The sequence below is a fragment of the Coregonus clupeaformis genome, chromosome 26, assembly GCF_020615455.1.
Source record: "Coregonus clupeaformis isolate EN_2021a chromosome 26, ASM2061545v1, whole genome shotgun sequence".
Taxonomy (NCBI): domain Eukaryota; kingdom Metazoa; phylum Chordata; class Actinopteri; order Salmoniformes; family Salmonidae; genus Coregonus; species Coregonus clupeaformis.
In genome coordinates this window covers 8,037,669-8,052,524 of record NC_059217.1, presented here as the reverse complement: position 1 = coordinate 8,052,524, position 14,856 = coordinate 8,037,669, and the positions used below count along the sequence as shown (strand labels likewise).

Here is a 14,856-nt window from a genome sequence, read left to right as displayed (position 1 = left end):
AATAACTGGTTGTGCCACCAGCTGCAATGACTCCAACCAAATGCTTCCTGTAGTTGTTGATCAGTCTCTCACGTCGCTGTGGAGGAATTTTGGCCCACTCTTCCATGCAGAACTGCATTAACTCAGTGACGTGTGGGTTTTCAAGCATGAACTGCTCGTTTCAAGTCCTGCCACAACATCTCAATTGGGATTAGGTCTGGACTTTGACTAGGCCATTCCAAAACTTACAATTTGTTGCTTTTTAGCAATTTTCATGTAGACTTGATTGTGTGTTTTGGATCATTGTCTTGCTGCATGACCTAGCTGCGCTTCAGCTTCAGCTCACAGACGGATGGCCTGACATTCTCCTGTAGAATTCTCTGATACAGAGCAGAATTCATGGTTCCTTCTATTAAGGCAAGTCGTCCAGGTCCTGAGGCAGCAAAGCATCCCCAAACCATCACCATGCTTGGTATGATGTTCTTACTGTGGAATGCAGAGTTTGGTTTTCGCCAGACATTACTGGAACCATGTCGTTTTAAGAAATGTGAAATAATAGTAGAGAGAATTATTTATTTCAGCTTTTCTTTCTTTCATCACATTCCCAGTGGGTCAGAAGTTTACATACACTCAATTAATATTTGGTAGCATTGCTTTTAAATTGTTTAACTTGGGTCAAACGTGTCGGGTAGGCTTCCACAAGCCTCCCACAATAAGTTAGGTAAATTTTGGCCCATTCCTCCTGACAGAGCTGGTGTAAATGAGTCAGGTTTGTCGGCCTCCTTGCTCGCACACGCTTTTTCCAGTTCTGCCCACAAATTGTCTATAGGATTGAGGTCAGGGCTTTGTGTTGGCCACTCCAATACCTTGAATTTGTTGTTCTTAAGCCATTTTGCCACAACTTTGGAAGTATGCTTTGGGTCATTGTCCATTTGGAAGACCCATTTGCGACCAAGCTTTAACTTCCTGACTGATGTCTTGAGATGTTGCTTCAATATATCCACATACATTTTCCTTCCTCATGATGCCATCTATTTTGTGAAGTGCACAAGTCCCTCCTGCAGCAAAGCACCCCCACAGCATGATGCTGCCACCCCCGTGCTTCACGTTTGGGATGGTGTTCTTCGGCTTGCAAGTGATCCCCTTTTTCCTCCAAACATAACGATGGTCATTAAGGCCAAACAGTTCCATTTTTGTTTCTCCAAAAAGTACGATCTTTGTCCCCATGTGCAGTTGCAAACCGTAGTCTGGCTTTTTTTAAAGGTGGCTTTGGAGCAGTGGCTTCTTCCTTGCTGAGCGGCCTTTCAGGTTATGTCGATATAGGACTCGTTTTACTGTGGATATAGATACTTTTATACCTGTTTCCTCCAGCATCTTCACAAGGTCCTTTTGCTGTTGTTCTGGAATTGATTTGCACTTTTCGCACCAAAGCACGTTCATCTCTAGGAGACAGAACTCGTCAAGAAACGTGTGGAGTGGTTGAAAAACAAGTTTTAATGACTCCAAACTAAGTGTCTAAACTTCCGATTTCAACTGTACACACACACACACACACACACACACACACACACAGTGTGTGTACACACACACCCGTTCAAAAGTTTAGGGTCACTTACAAATGTCCTGGTTTTTGAAAACTGTTGTGCTGATTAAAGAAGCAATACAACTGGCCTTCTTGAGACTAGTTGAGTATCTGGAGCATCAGCAATTGTGGGTTTGATTACAGGCTCAAAATGGCCAGAAACAAATAACTTTCTTCTGAAACTCGTCAGTCTATTCTTGTTACGAGATCTTCAGTTTCTTGGCAATTTCTCGCATGGAATAGCCTTCATTTCTCAGAACAAGAATAGATTTACATTTCTAAGTGACCCCAAACTTTTGAACGGTAGTGTATAATTAATATATATATATATACACACACATACAAAAGTTTGGACACAGCTACTCATTCAAGGGTTTTTCTTTTTTACTATTTTCTACATTGTAGAATAATAGTGAAGACATCAAAACTATGAAATAACACATGGAATCATGTAATAACCAAAAGATAAAAGCGTCTCCTAAATGGCATATTATTATGGTGGAGAGTTTGGAATCTGATTGATTGATTGCTTCTGTGGACAGGTGTCTTTTATACAGGTAACAAGCTGAGATTAGGAGCACTCCCTTTAAGAGTGTGCTCCTAATCTCAGCTTGTTACCTGTATAGAAAGTCACCTGGAAGCCAGAAATCTTTCTGATTGAGAGGGGGTCAAATACTTATTTCCCTCATTAAAATGCAAATCAATTTATAACATTTTTGTAATGCGTTTTTCTGGATTTTGTTGTTGTTATTCTGTTGTTATTCTACCATTAAAATTATAGACTGATCATTTCTTTGTCAGTGGGCAAACGTACAAAATCAGCAGGGGGATCAAATACATGTATGGCCTACATGTAGCCTATCAACTTTTTGCGCGTATGCATAGAATTTTTCCAAATGCATCAGTAAAAAGTAGAGTCTATTTAATGCAACCCCTGCGGTTAATGGATCGCAAAGCAGCAACATACAACTGACCTAAACGTTTGGACATTATAAGTTAACCTTCTCATCAATTGCCTTAAAATGCATCTCAAGTGCAATTGCACTGTTTAGCTGAAGGCTGGGGGGCATTTAGGATGTACTGCGGATTGCAAAAATATCCTAAATGATTATGATCACACTTCCTCAATTAAACTATTATGGCGACACTATACGAAAGATGGTTTGGTATGGTTTAGAAACTTGGGAACCAAGCTCAAGTTATCAGTGTGGCACTATCACCTGGCAACTTCATGCCTAGAATAAAAACCTCCAGGCTTCTGTCATAACTGTCAATTTATTGGGGGGAATAAATAATTACAGGGGGATCATCCTCTGGAATAACAGACATTATAGAGTAATAATTACATACCCAACGTTCTCTAGTAATACTAGTCCCGTGCGAATAGGTCTTTGGTCACGTGCATGCGTCACGTAAAGAGAGCAAGGGTTGAGGGAATGTTTTTCCTAAACAAACAAGGCATTTCGTTAACAGTCAGAAATGGCTGTAATTATGTTGCAGCTTCAGCAACACGGACAGCGCAATAAACACTGATGTTCTGTGGTGGTCGCTGCAGCAGGGAGGAGACACACAACGGGTTCTAGTCTTAGTCACCTGCAGCAAGTCTGAGCCCAGCTCAGCACAATCAATTGCTGGTCGGACTCCCTCTAGTCATTTGTGTCTTAATTATTTTAATCAAACCGTGTGCTTAATGCATCAGACAAGCTCAGTGAATATTGTTGATTTGATTACAACAGAGAATGTGTCAATTTATGGAAAAATACAACTTTAAAACATTTCAACCAATCGATTGGTCGAAAGAACAGACGACTCTTGGTCGACCAAAATGTTGTTTTGTCGGGGACAGCCCTAGTCTATGGATTTCACATGATTGGGCAGGAGTACAGCCAGGGTGGGTCTTGGAGGGCATAGTCCCACCCACTTGGCAGCCAGGGCCACTCACTACGGAGCCAGGCCCAGCCAATCAGAATTAGTGCTCCAGATTCCAATGGCGGCGAGCTTTACACCACTCCAACCGACGCTTGGCATTGCGCTAATGGTGATCTTAGGCTTGTGTGAGGCTGTTCGGCCACTTAGATAGCAAGTTAGCAAACCAAATGCATAGCTGGAGCCCTGAGCTGGATATTTCTTTAACATCTTACATTTCTTATAGATACACATGGCAAGGCGTGGCTTAACATGACCACGCCCCTGAGTAGGGTACAGGCGTGGGGTACTCCCTTTACTCCTATGTTAAATTGCCTACTTTACTCATAACCCGACAATGGCTGTATTTTTTTAATTTTTTCTTATCCTATAAACATTTTGGATATGCTTGGTTGGTCCTTTTTAACATACTTGCATGTCATCTTAAAATCAACAAACGATATCATATCTAAAAACATTGATTCTAAACATAAAAAAGTTAGCAGGAACAGATGCGACATTTCAGCATTATCAACCAAAGAGCTGATTCCAATGGACTTTCTTCAGCTAGCTAACGTTCGCTATCTAACCCTGCTTTTATAGCTAAGATGCAGAAAAGTTGTTGCGTACCGTTTGTTTGAACAATAGGAGAAAAGACCACCAAATCAAGTTTCATCAACTGCCCAAGGACCAGGTTGGACGAACGTCATGGTTTCAGGCTATACGCCGCGATGATGATGGAAATCGGTGGGCTCCAGTTACTCTATACATTTGTGTGTGTGAAGCACTTCATTCACAGTATGTCGCTAGCTAACACTTGTTTTCTATCTAACTAGCTATGTGTATTGCCTGTGTAAACCTGGAGATTCCACCAAGTAGGTGTAGATATTGCCATAGGCTACTTTGGGACATTTGGTAGGGTTGTCTGCACAGCTGGTCTTTGCCAAGTTGAAAGGACATATAGGCAAGCCAACAAGAATCAACTTTATAAATACCTAGACCGTTCAAGGGCAGGCAAAGATTGGAAGTAGTAACGTGGCATATCTAAGACTAGCGATTTAGATCGAGATTAACTTATCTCGCTAGCCAGCCAGCTAACGTCAGTTAACCTGCGAAAAAGCTATGGGTAAACAAACAGTGAAGCAAGTATAACGCGACAGCTTTACTAGCTTTACTGTCAGTGTTAGCAGGTCGGATAACACATACTGGCAGAATATGCATCATGCAAATTATGTGTTGTTGTGACAGCCAAGTATGTTAATAACGACACGTGATGCTGCTGAAAATGTTTATTGAAAACGACAAAATAAAAATTTTGTTTGCTTAGAATACCGAAGTTTGCTTAGAATACCGAAGTTAGGCTAATTACATGGGAGTCGGCAAAGCCTAGGCCTACTCCAAGCCACTTAGTGCTGCATTGAAGTCTTTTTTTCTAACAGTAACCATTTAATTTTTTTTATAAACATTGAAAAATAATATTTTTGAAGGAATCTCCTTCCGAATGATTTTGCTGAAAATTCTCTAAATTATGACTATCCAATCACATAAGGAATAGTAGGCTATCTTGCATAAGTCTGCAAATGCGAGGATGCATGGAATGCTTTGGTGAAAATTAGCTTCCCCAAACTTGAAACCCACGTGCCGCCTATGTTAGAATAACGGCCAGCATTTACTTTTCCTTAACCAATAAGATGAGTAACAAACAGCAAAATCACTGGCCTACAGTTCATTCGGAAAGTATTCAGACCCCTTGACTTTTTCCACTTTGTTACCTTACAGCAGGGGTGTCAAACTCATTTTAGCTCAGGGGCCACATGGAGGAAAATCTATTCCCAAGTGGGCCGGACCGGAAAAATCATGGTATATATAACTTAAAAACAACAACTTCAGATTGTTTTCTTTGTTTTAATACGATCAACCTACAACATAAAGCTGGAGCCTGAGGACAGTGTGTCCAAAATAGTACAAGCACAACATCACTATTAATCATAAAACACGTCAAGTTTATTTGAAAATTCTAAAGAAAAAACACACAAACACACAATGCCTCAGTGATTAACAGAACTGTTTCACAGATCACAGAACTATATCAGGGTGTCATTTCTCAGGCAGAAATGTAGATAAAAATAATGAAATCCTGTTTCCCAAACAAGTGCAAGAACCACAGAGTCAAGAATAGGTTAAATATACAAATAAAATAAAATCAATTAAAAACAATAGCACATCAACATAAAAACATATAAACATAAATCTGAAAGCGTTGCTCAAACTCCCGTAACAGTCCAGTTATTTTATCTTTGAACCGCTTCATGTCTGCCACATGTTGGGTCGCGCACACATTTTTCAGACAGGGGAAGTGAGCTGCATCACCACCGGCAAGTTGCGTCTCCCACAATGACAGCTTCAACTTGAAAGAACGTATGCTGTCATAATACTGCGTGACAACTTTGTTGCGCCCTTGCAGCTGTTTGTTCAAGTTATTCAGGTGCTCTGTAACATCCACCATAAATGCAAGGTCCGGCATCCATTCTGCGGAATGGAATTCTAACACTGGTTTGCCCTTTTCTTCCATGAACTGTTCAATTTCTTCTCGTAAATCAAAGAAACGCCTCAGCACAGCACCTCGGCTTAACCATCTTACCTCAGTGTGGTATGGCAGGCCATAGATGTGGTCTTTCTCTCTGAGAAGGCTGTCAAACTGACGGTGATTCAGGCTTCTGGATCGGATGAAATTAACAGTTTGGATGACCACCTTCATGACGTTATCCATCTTTAATGACTTGCAACACAAAGCCTCCTGGTGCAAAATACAGTGAAAAGTCAAAAAATCACGTCCTCCATTTGCAGATTGCACTTTCTCTCTGAACTTTGTCACAACGCCTGCTTTTTTCCCGATCATTGAGGGCGCACCATCTGTAGCCAGGCTGACAGCGCGGGACCAGTCCACTCCGACCCTGTCCAGCGCGCCGACGAGTGCGGTAAAAATATCAGCTGCTGTCATTGTATCTGTCATCGGCACCAACTCCTCGGTGACGGTCAATGTGTCATCAACTCCGCGGATGAAAAAATGGCCAGTTGTGCAACATCTGTAATGGCCGTGCTTTCATCAATTGCAACCGAAAACGCAATAAATGACTTTACTTTTTGCTTCAACTGGCTGTCCAAATCCACTGAAAGATCGGAAATCCTGTCTGCAACTGTGTTTCTTGTCAGGCTGATATTTGCAAAAGCCTGCCGCTTTTCAGGGCACACAATCTCCGCTGCCTTCATCATGCATGTTTTTACAAATTCACCCTCACTAAATGGTTTTGAAGCCACTGCGATTTCATTAGCAATGAGGTAGCTAGCTTTCACTGCAGCGTCACTGATGTCTCGGCTGTGAGTAAACACAGACTGCTGTTTCTTCAGACCCGCCAACAGTTCATTCACCTTCTCTCATCTCCGCTGTCCTTGAAAGTTGTCATATTTGTCGGCATGAAGACTCACATAGTGGCGACGAAGGTTATATTCTTTCAGCACTGCAACATGCTCTGAACACACCAAACATACAGCTTTCCCATTCAATTCCGTGATTAAATAGGATGACCATTTTTCTTGGAACACTCTGCACTCTGCACGCGTCCACTTTCTCTTTTTTGACAGAGACATATTGGGGCAATGAGGGTGCCAAAGCACATAATGTTAAAAGTAGAAGCCGTAATAAATATCGCGGGCAAAACAAAGTAGCTCATTGGCTGCACATGCTTGACCTACTTGCTCTGCCCCGGTATAAACAGTTTGCTTGCTTAACACAATTGCTATTGCTCCATCCAGTGGACGCAATTGGAACAGCAGTTTATTTTATTGAAAAATTGCAGCGCATTTTTGTACTTAAAAAAATAAATAATAATCTCGCGGGCCGGATTAAACCCGTTTGCGGGCCTGATCCGGCCCGCACGTTTGACACCCCTGCCTTACAGCCTTGTTCTAAAATGGTTTAAAATTATTATTTCCCCTCAATCTACACACAATACCCCATAATGACAAAGCAAAAACAGGTTATGAAATCTCTGCAAATTACTTTTTTTTAAGAATCAACTGAAATATCACATTAACATAAGTATTCAGACCCTTTACTCAGTACTTTGTTGAAGCACCTTTGGCAGCGATTACAGCCTCAAGTCTTCTTGGGTATGACGTGGCGCAGTGGTCTAAGGCACTGCATCGCAGTGCTAACTGTGCCACTAGAGATCCTGGTTCGAATCCAGGCTCTGTCGCAGCCGGCCGCGACCGGGAGACTCATGGGCGGCGCACAATTGGCCCAGCGTCGTCCAGGGTAGGGGAGGGAATGGCCGGCAGGGATGTAGCCCAGTTGATAGAGCATGGCGTTTGCAACGCCAGGGTTGTGGGTTCGATTCCCACGGGGGGCCAGTATAAAAAATTTAAAAATTTATTCACTAACTGTAAGTCGCTCTGGATAAGAGCGTCGGCTAAATGACTAAAATGTAAATGTAAAATGACGCTACAAGCTTGGCACACCTGTATTTGGGGAGTTTCTCCCATTCCTCTCTGCAGATCCTCTCAAGCTCTGTCAGGTTGGATGGGGAGCGTTGCCGCGCAGCTATTTTCAGGTCTCTCCAGAGATGTTCGATCAGGTTCAAGTCTGGGCTCTGGCTGGGCCACTCAAGGACATTCAGAGACTTGTCCCAAAGCCACTCCTGCATTGTCTTGGCTGTGTGCTTAGGGTCATTGTCCTGTTGGAAGGTGAACCTTCACCCCAGTCTGAGGTCCTGAGCACTCTGGAGCAGGTTTTTATCAAGGATCTCTGTACTTTGCTCCGTTCAGCTTTCCCCTCGATCCTGACTGGTCTCCCAGTCCCTGCCGCTGAAAAACATCCCAACAGCATGCTGCTGCCACCACCATGCTTCACCGTAGGGATGGTATTGGCCAGGTGATGAGCGGTGCTTGGTTTCCTCCAGATGTGACGCTCGGCATTCAGGCCAAATAGTTAAATCTTGATTTCATCAGACCAGAGAATCTTGTTTCTCATGGTCTGAGAGTCCTTTAGGTGCCTTTTGGCAAACTCGAAGTGGGCTGTCATGTGCATTTTACTGAGGAGTGGCTTCCGTCTGGCCACTATCATAAAGGCCTGACTGGTGGAATGCTGCAGAGATGGTTGTCCTTCTGGAAGATTCTCCCATAGCCACAGAGGAACTCTGAAGCTCGGTCAGCGTGACCATCGGGTTCTTTGTCACCTCCCTGACCAAGGCCCTTCTCCCCCGATTGCTCAGTTTGGCCAGCTCTAGAAAGAGTCGTGGTTCCAACTTCTTCCATTTAAGAATGATGGAGGCCATTGTGTTCTTGGGGACCTTCAATGCTGCAGAAATGTTTGGTACCCTTCCCCAGATCTGTGCCTCGACCAAATCCTGTCTCGGAGCTCTACGGACAATTCCTTCGACCTCATGGCTTGGTTTTTGCTTTGACATGCAGTCAACTGTGGGACCTTATATAGACAGGTGTGTGCCTTTCCAAATAATGTCCAATCAATTGAATTTACCACAGGTGGACTCCAATCAAGTTGTAGAAACATCTCAATGATGATCAATGGAAAACCTGAGCTCAATTTCGAGTCTCATAGCAAAGGGTCTGAATACTTAGGTAAATAAGGCATTGCTGCAAAATATCCTAAAAACCTGTTTTTGCTTTGTCATTATGAGGTAGTGTGAAGATTAAGACATTTTCTGATTTTATCAATTTTAGAATAAGGCTGTAACGTAACGTAACAAAATGTGGACAAAGTCAAGGGGTCTGAATACTTTCCGAAAGCACTGTATGTCAATCTACTATCAACCATAGTAGAAATGTTTGCATACTCCATTGGTCAGCTTGTCGTTCTGCACGAGAAATAAATAAACTCTCTCAAACAGACTCTGGGACAGTTGTGGGACGATAAATCCCAAATTCATACAACCAGTAGGCCTGGGCTACATAAAAATTAAAAAAGTGAAAAGCAATGAGGCTATTGCAACAAATCAGAACATTTAGCATACAATTTTGATAAACTATTTCACATTATAAGTGCAGCAATACGCACAACATAGTAGGATATGCATGAATATTCGTTCCATAATGTAATTACCGGAAAACACCATTGTGAGCGGTTTCATGTGACAGATGAATACATCCATTCGAAATTTAGAAAGAGGGGAGATTTCAATACGCAACAACTAGTATGGGTTGCTAATATGCCTAGGATTGTGCCTTTGGCTACTAGACAATGAAACAAAGGTGATTTGAAAACAAATTTAGTGTGAGAGAAAAAGGCTACTGGTTCCAATGGCATATGGAAGTCTTTATAAAATAATTGCCTGCACATTTGGTTGGATTTTGGCTAGGCTACTTTGAAGCAAGGTAAGACATGCCTCATAATATGTAGTAAAGTGTTCAAGTTTCAAGTATATGTTTTCAAATGCATACTGCCTCCAGCTCATTGCAAAGTGGTGTGTGACGCGCTGAAGTCTGCCTAGTTGCCTATGCACTTGAATGGCGAACAGGAAGCGAACTTCAATTACCAGTTGAGAAATAAAAGTAGCTCTTTTTAAATCGTGGCCATTGTTATTGTTGTTTTTTTTGCGCAATGATTGGACTTATTAAAGCACGTTTCACTCCAGCTGCATTAAACAGCTGTATTAGCAGCTCTCACGATATATCGACTGGTAGGCTATTTCAATCAATGAATAGGCTAAATGCATCATATCGCAATTTGATTTTTTTCCCCCCTTCTCCCGGATAATTGAACAGCGCCAATTTTATTTATCGGCTATTCATTTATTTTTTGGGGCCCATGCCCTCTAGATATAGACCCATGATAAGCAGCAGAAGTACAGAGCTGCACTTGTGCATTACGCAGCTAGGAAATAATGACAATGACCACAGACATTTATTGAACTAGGCCTACCTACACACTATGACCGGTTATGACAGACGTGCTGAAATTGACATATTGTCGTGGGGTGTGAGTAAGAAGCATGGACAACAAAAGGTAAACACAGTCCGCAGCACCAACCTGATCAATGGTTAAGTGAAACTCTGAAATCCTCCAGGGTTTTCTAGGTCAGACATACAGGATGCTGATCTCATCTGCAGGTGGGAATTTACTGTATTATCTTAATCTCACCACTGATGCACAGTCATGACTGGGCGAGGTCTCACTATTATTACTACCCCCCATCATCCAGGTACCAAACACAGGCATGTGTTGTGCTTTACACATGGAGCGAAGCCGATTTCTGTAATGGTAATGCAAAAGGGACAAAGGAGAACTAAGTACATCTGGTTCACCAGCACTAAATGACAGGCTTTGCCCTTGCATAATCACTACCTTCCTATGAAGCGGAAACAACCCTAGCTTCTTCTGACAGAGGCCTTCATGCTACCACCCAAGCAGGACCACTTATTTGCCTGTTTAAAAGCTCTTCCTCACAACCAGTACGCTTTCTAAAAGAGAGATCATGTGAAGCCTAGTACACATCCCTGAAAGTTCCAATCCAAACAGCCTGTATGAGGTGTGAGAGAGATACAGAGCTGGCTTTCCTTGGCCCAAGGACAGAGTGGTTTCTTTGGTGAACACAGTCCCAAACATTAATTATCCTGCGCCAAACCAGTTCTCCCGACCCAAAAATAATCTGCCTCGGCAGGGTCCAATTATAGGCTATTTCTAGCTGAACTCACCCCACTTCTGTGTATTACAGAACACAGCCTTTGAATATAAAGAGAAAGGATCTCTCATTTTAGGATCACTATGACTAAAGGAGGGGGGCTTGTCAGATGAAGAACAGCTATTTAACAGAGTAACTTGCATGACTTTCAGTTTAACATGCTCTTCATTTTTGCCGGTGGATACCCACTGCAGCAGTTCAGATTAATTATTTAGCTCCAAGCAAACACAGACACATGCCTCCAACCTTTTCAGTTAGGTTTAGTAGATCATTTGGCAAGAAATCCAGCATCACCATCACCAGGCAGGCAAATGAAGGCTGTAATTCAGTTGGTAAGAGTATAGCCGGATATAGTTCAAACTAAATCCAGGGTTTCCTTTAAGTTCTCTTGATAAGGCAGTAGGTAAACTGTTGAGAGGTCATAGGTCAGTCAGATGCAGGTGTTACAGAGAGTCAAGAAGCAAGGCATGATGTGTGTGCAGCCATGAGCTCCCTGTAGGTAAATACTGGGAAGCCTCATATATTTGTTTTACCAGATGGCAGAGGTGCAAAAAGTGTAGGTCAGTTAGTCAGTACTGGGACAAAGCAGTAAGAGAGGGGAGGGACAACAGTGTCAGTCTGATAGGACAGGAGAAACAGTGAGACACCGGGCTCAATAAGAAGAGAAATGCTCTTGACTGCACAGCTCTTATTTGGCTCTTTTAAATCTAACCACCACACTGCAGTGATAAGAGTGATCCATAGCCCTCCTCTGGCTCATCCTGAGAGGAGACAAGCCCATGGCCTGACAGGAGAACCATTCAACCAGAGGCCAGCTCTTTGTCTTCAAAAACATCATGCCACCTTGAAATTTGAAAGACCTGAATTATACAGACATGACATACTGCTGGTATGAAAAGAGAACACAGTACTTCTGTTTTCAAACCATGAATAACTGCACAATCTCATTGAGACATTTCAACATATCATGATGGTCACATGTTGGGTGTATGAGAGAAACTATTTTGATAACAGCACAAAGAAAATTAGGACAATCTGCAAAGTTAACTTATTGCAAGGGGGAGCCATGGGTGCTTAGTCAGAGGCAGGGCCGTTCTTAGTGAGCCTGGTCTTTCATCCCTACACTCAATGCCATTAATGTCTTACAAGATTAAACCAAAAAACACACACTCCCTGGAATTATGCCCCGGATAATAGCAGATAGATGCCCCTCTGCAATCTAGAGGGATTCCCCGCTGTTCCTATGCACAGAGGCAAAGTGTGTGTGTGTGTGTGTGTGTGTGTGTGTGTGTGTGTGTGTGTGTGGTGCACAGTGCAAACACACATCTGTACTGCCATCAGATGCTTATCCCTGCAGGGCGAGGATGAGTCAACCACAGAGAGAGACATGTATGGGATGGGGCAGACAGGGGGGGCCCCCTTACTGTACCGTACACTCGCTTTAAAGTCACAACAAACCAGGCTGCCATTAATCCTAGGAAAATCTAACAGCCTCCTGTCCTGACTATGACAATCTAGTGATCTAACCCATTTTATTCTACGTTTTTACGAAAGCATCATCATCATAAGTTTTATGTAAGCTGTAGCCTGTTTATTCAACAATGAAAGAGCACCAGTCCTTGAATTAAGTGGTTACTGATTATTCAGAGCATGTACAACACCAATGTGGGAGTGACACAGACACCGTATTCTACAGATGAGAAGTGCATTGTAAAGGCCTCGGGGTCCACAGGCCACGTCTGAAATAGTTCAGCCCTCTCCACCTCCAGGATCATTGCAAAGTGACCAGATTCCTCTGTGTGTCTATGTTCCCGTTTCACTGCTAGCCTCCAGAAAACAAGAACAAACTCCCCATTGTCTGTCTGTTCACTCAACAGAGCAGATAACATTCTTAGGAGAACGTTATACATGAAACACACAACGATTCCCCCGTACAAACACACCAGAAGACAGTGGCAGCTGACAGGCCAACCTATTATGATTGATCTTTACTGTGCATTGTTTACACTGCCACCGTTTTCACAGACACAGATGTTTGGTTCCCATGCAGGCCTGGATGTGGTCCCATTTATGAGGGGGACAAAAACAGCTGCTAAACAGGACAAACGCAATTTGGCTGTTGCTGTAATTACACACTTGGAAGATAGAGTGCCCAGTAGCAATCACAGAATGTTAGCTATTACAGTGCTGATTGGAGGTTAACTCTAAATCTAGCACCTACAGAATAGACATCAAGGTAGAGTGAGCAAACACCCAGCAATTATATTTATAGAGAATGCAATCTTTGGGGGAGATAATTATGTTCCTGGGTGTTGGGCTACAGGCCTAGGCATACACAACCAGCATTTCATACAATTTTGGGGTAGATTGGCATGACAAAGTAAAGGAGAGTCAGATGTAAGATTATACTGTATAATAACCCAAGTGTATATGGATATTTGCTGATTATCCTCAATCATTAGTTGTATCCTAGCTAGTAACATAGACTTATCTTTGCCAGTCAAATTAAAGCAAAACACGAACTTTCAGTGTCAATACATTGTGTCAGGAACAATTTCCAGGACGTAAATCAACGGTTGGACAAAGAGGCAAAACAAAAGAAATCGGGGGTTTCGCTATAACTACATAATTAACTAACAGCGAGTTTGCTACTGTACTAGCATTGCCATTGTGCTGCGTCTTCAATATTGCATCGTAGCTGACGGTTAGCCTAGTTGGTTAACGTTAGCTAGCATGGAATTTGATCCTGCACCATAACTAGCTTGCTAACAACTGTAGCATACTCATTCGAATATTTCTGGGGCTTGCCAAAATCCTGACAACATGGCTAGCTAAGTTTATGTCAAAGATTTGTATAACTAACCCTCATTGTTCTATCTGTGCCTATGTAGCTACATTACCTAGAAAAAAATAGCTATCTAGTTAGCCAGTTAACCGGGCTAACGTCAATTAGCAATGTGGAGGCGCTTTAGCCAGCTAACTTACTGCAACCTATGGCAGACAAACGGTTAGTTAACAGCTACTAGTAGCTAGTTGCCATCGATTTTAAGAAGCAATGTGTTAACTAACGTTAATCAATTTGTACGAAACGTTAGCTACACAGAAAAGCTAACTTTAACTACCTAGCCTAGCTATCAATCTGTGGTGGGACCTAGTATTTCAAATATCGGCCGAGCTTACCTCTTTTAAAGTGCGCTTAGCTGGTTTGCTAGCAATCCAACTCCTTTGGCATGCTAAACTAGGTTAGCTTTTTCCAACAGTGAAGTTTCGCCGGGCTCGCAGAAATTATGTTTCAACATTTGTCTGTGTCCCCACCTCTCTTTTCCTTTCATTCTTTTTTTAGAACGTTCTTTTCATTTTTTCAAAGACCTAAAACTTGTCCAATGGCAACTACCCTCCTCTTTGAGAAGGGTGTAATTGCAGACCGCAATTAAGGGCGTTTTCTGATATCGGCGTTTCTTCAGGTCAAGTTACACCCACACCCATTGTTGCTCGCCATTGATCCGTGGCCGTTTATTTCGCGTCGGGTACAACAGTTGTTGGCAACTGTAGCGTTGTAACTAAGCCTAACCATTTTCCTAACCTTAACTTTATTCCCCTAACCTGCCACACTAATTCACATAACCTGCCACGTTAATTATCCTCGTTATCCTAACCTGCTACTTAAACAAATCATCCGTGATATCAAGAAAC

General features: G+C 42.5%; 1 protein-coding gene across 1 annotated transcript in view; it reads right to left on the bottom strand.

The window, feature by feature from the left end:
* LOC121540166 (protein furry homolog-like) overlaps window positions 1-14,536 on the bottom strand; it is a 94,920-nt gene extending 80,384 nt beyond the window's left edge. The window contains exon 1 of the mRNA XM_041848829.2: window positions 14,344-14,536. The gene's annotated coding sequence lies outside the window, so the exon portion shown is untranslated. The remainder of the gene's footprint in view (window positions 1-14,343) is intronic.
* Window positions 14,537-14,856: the final 320 nt, after the last annotated feature.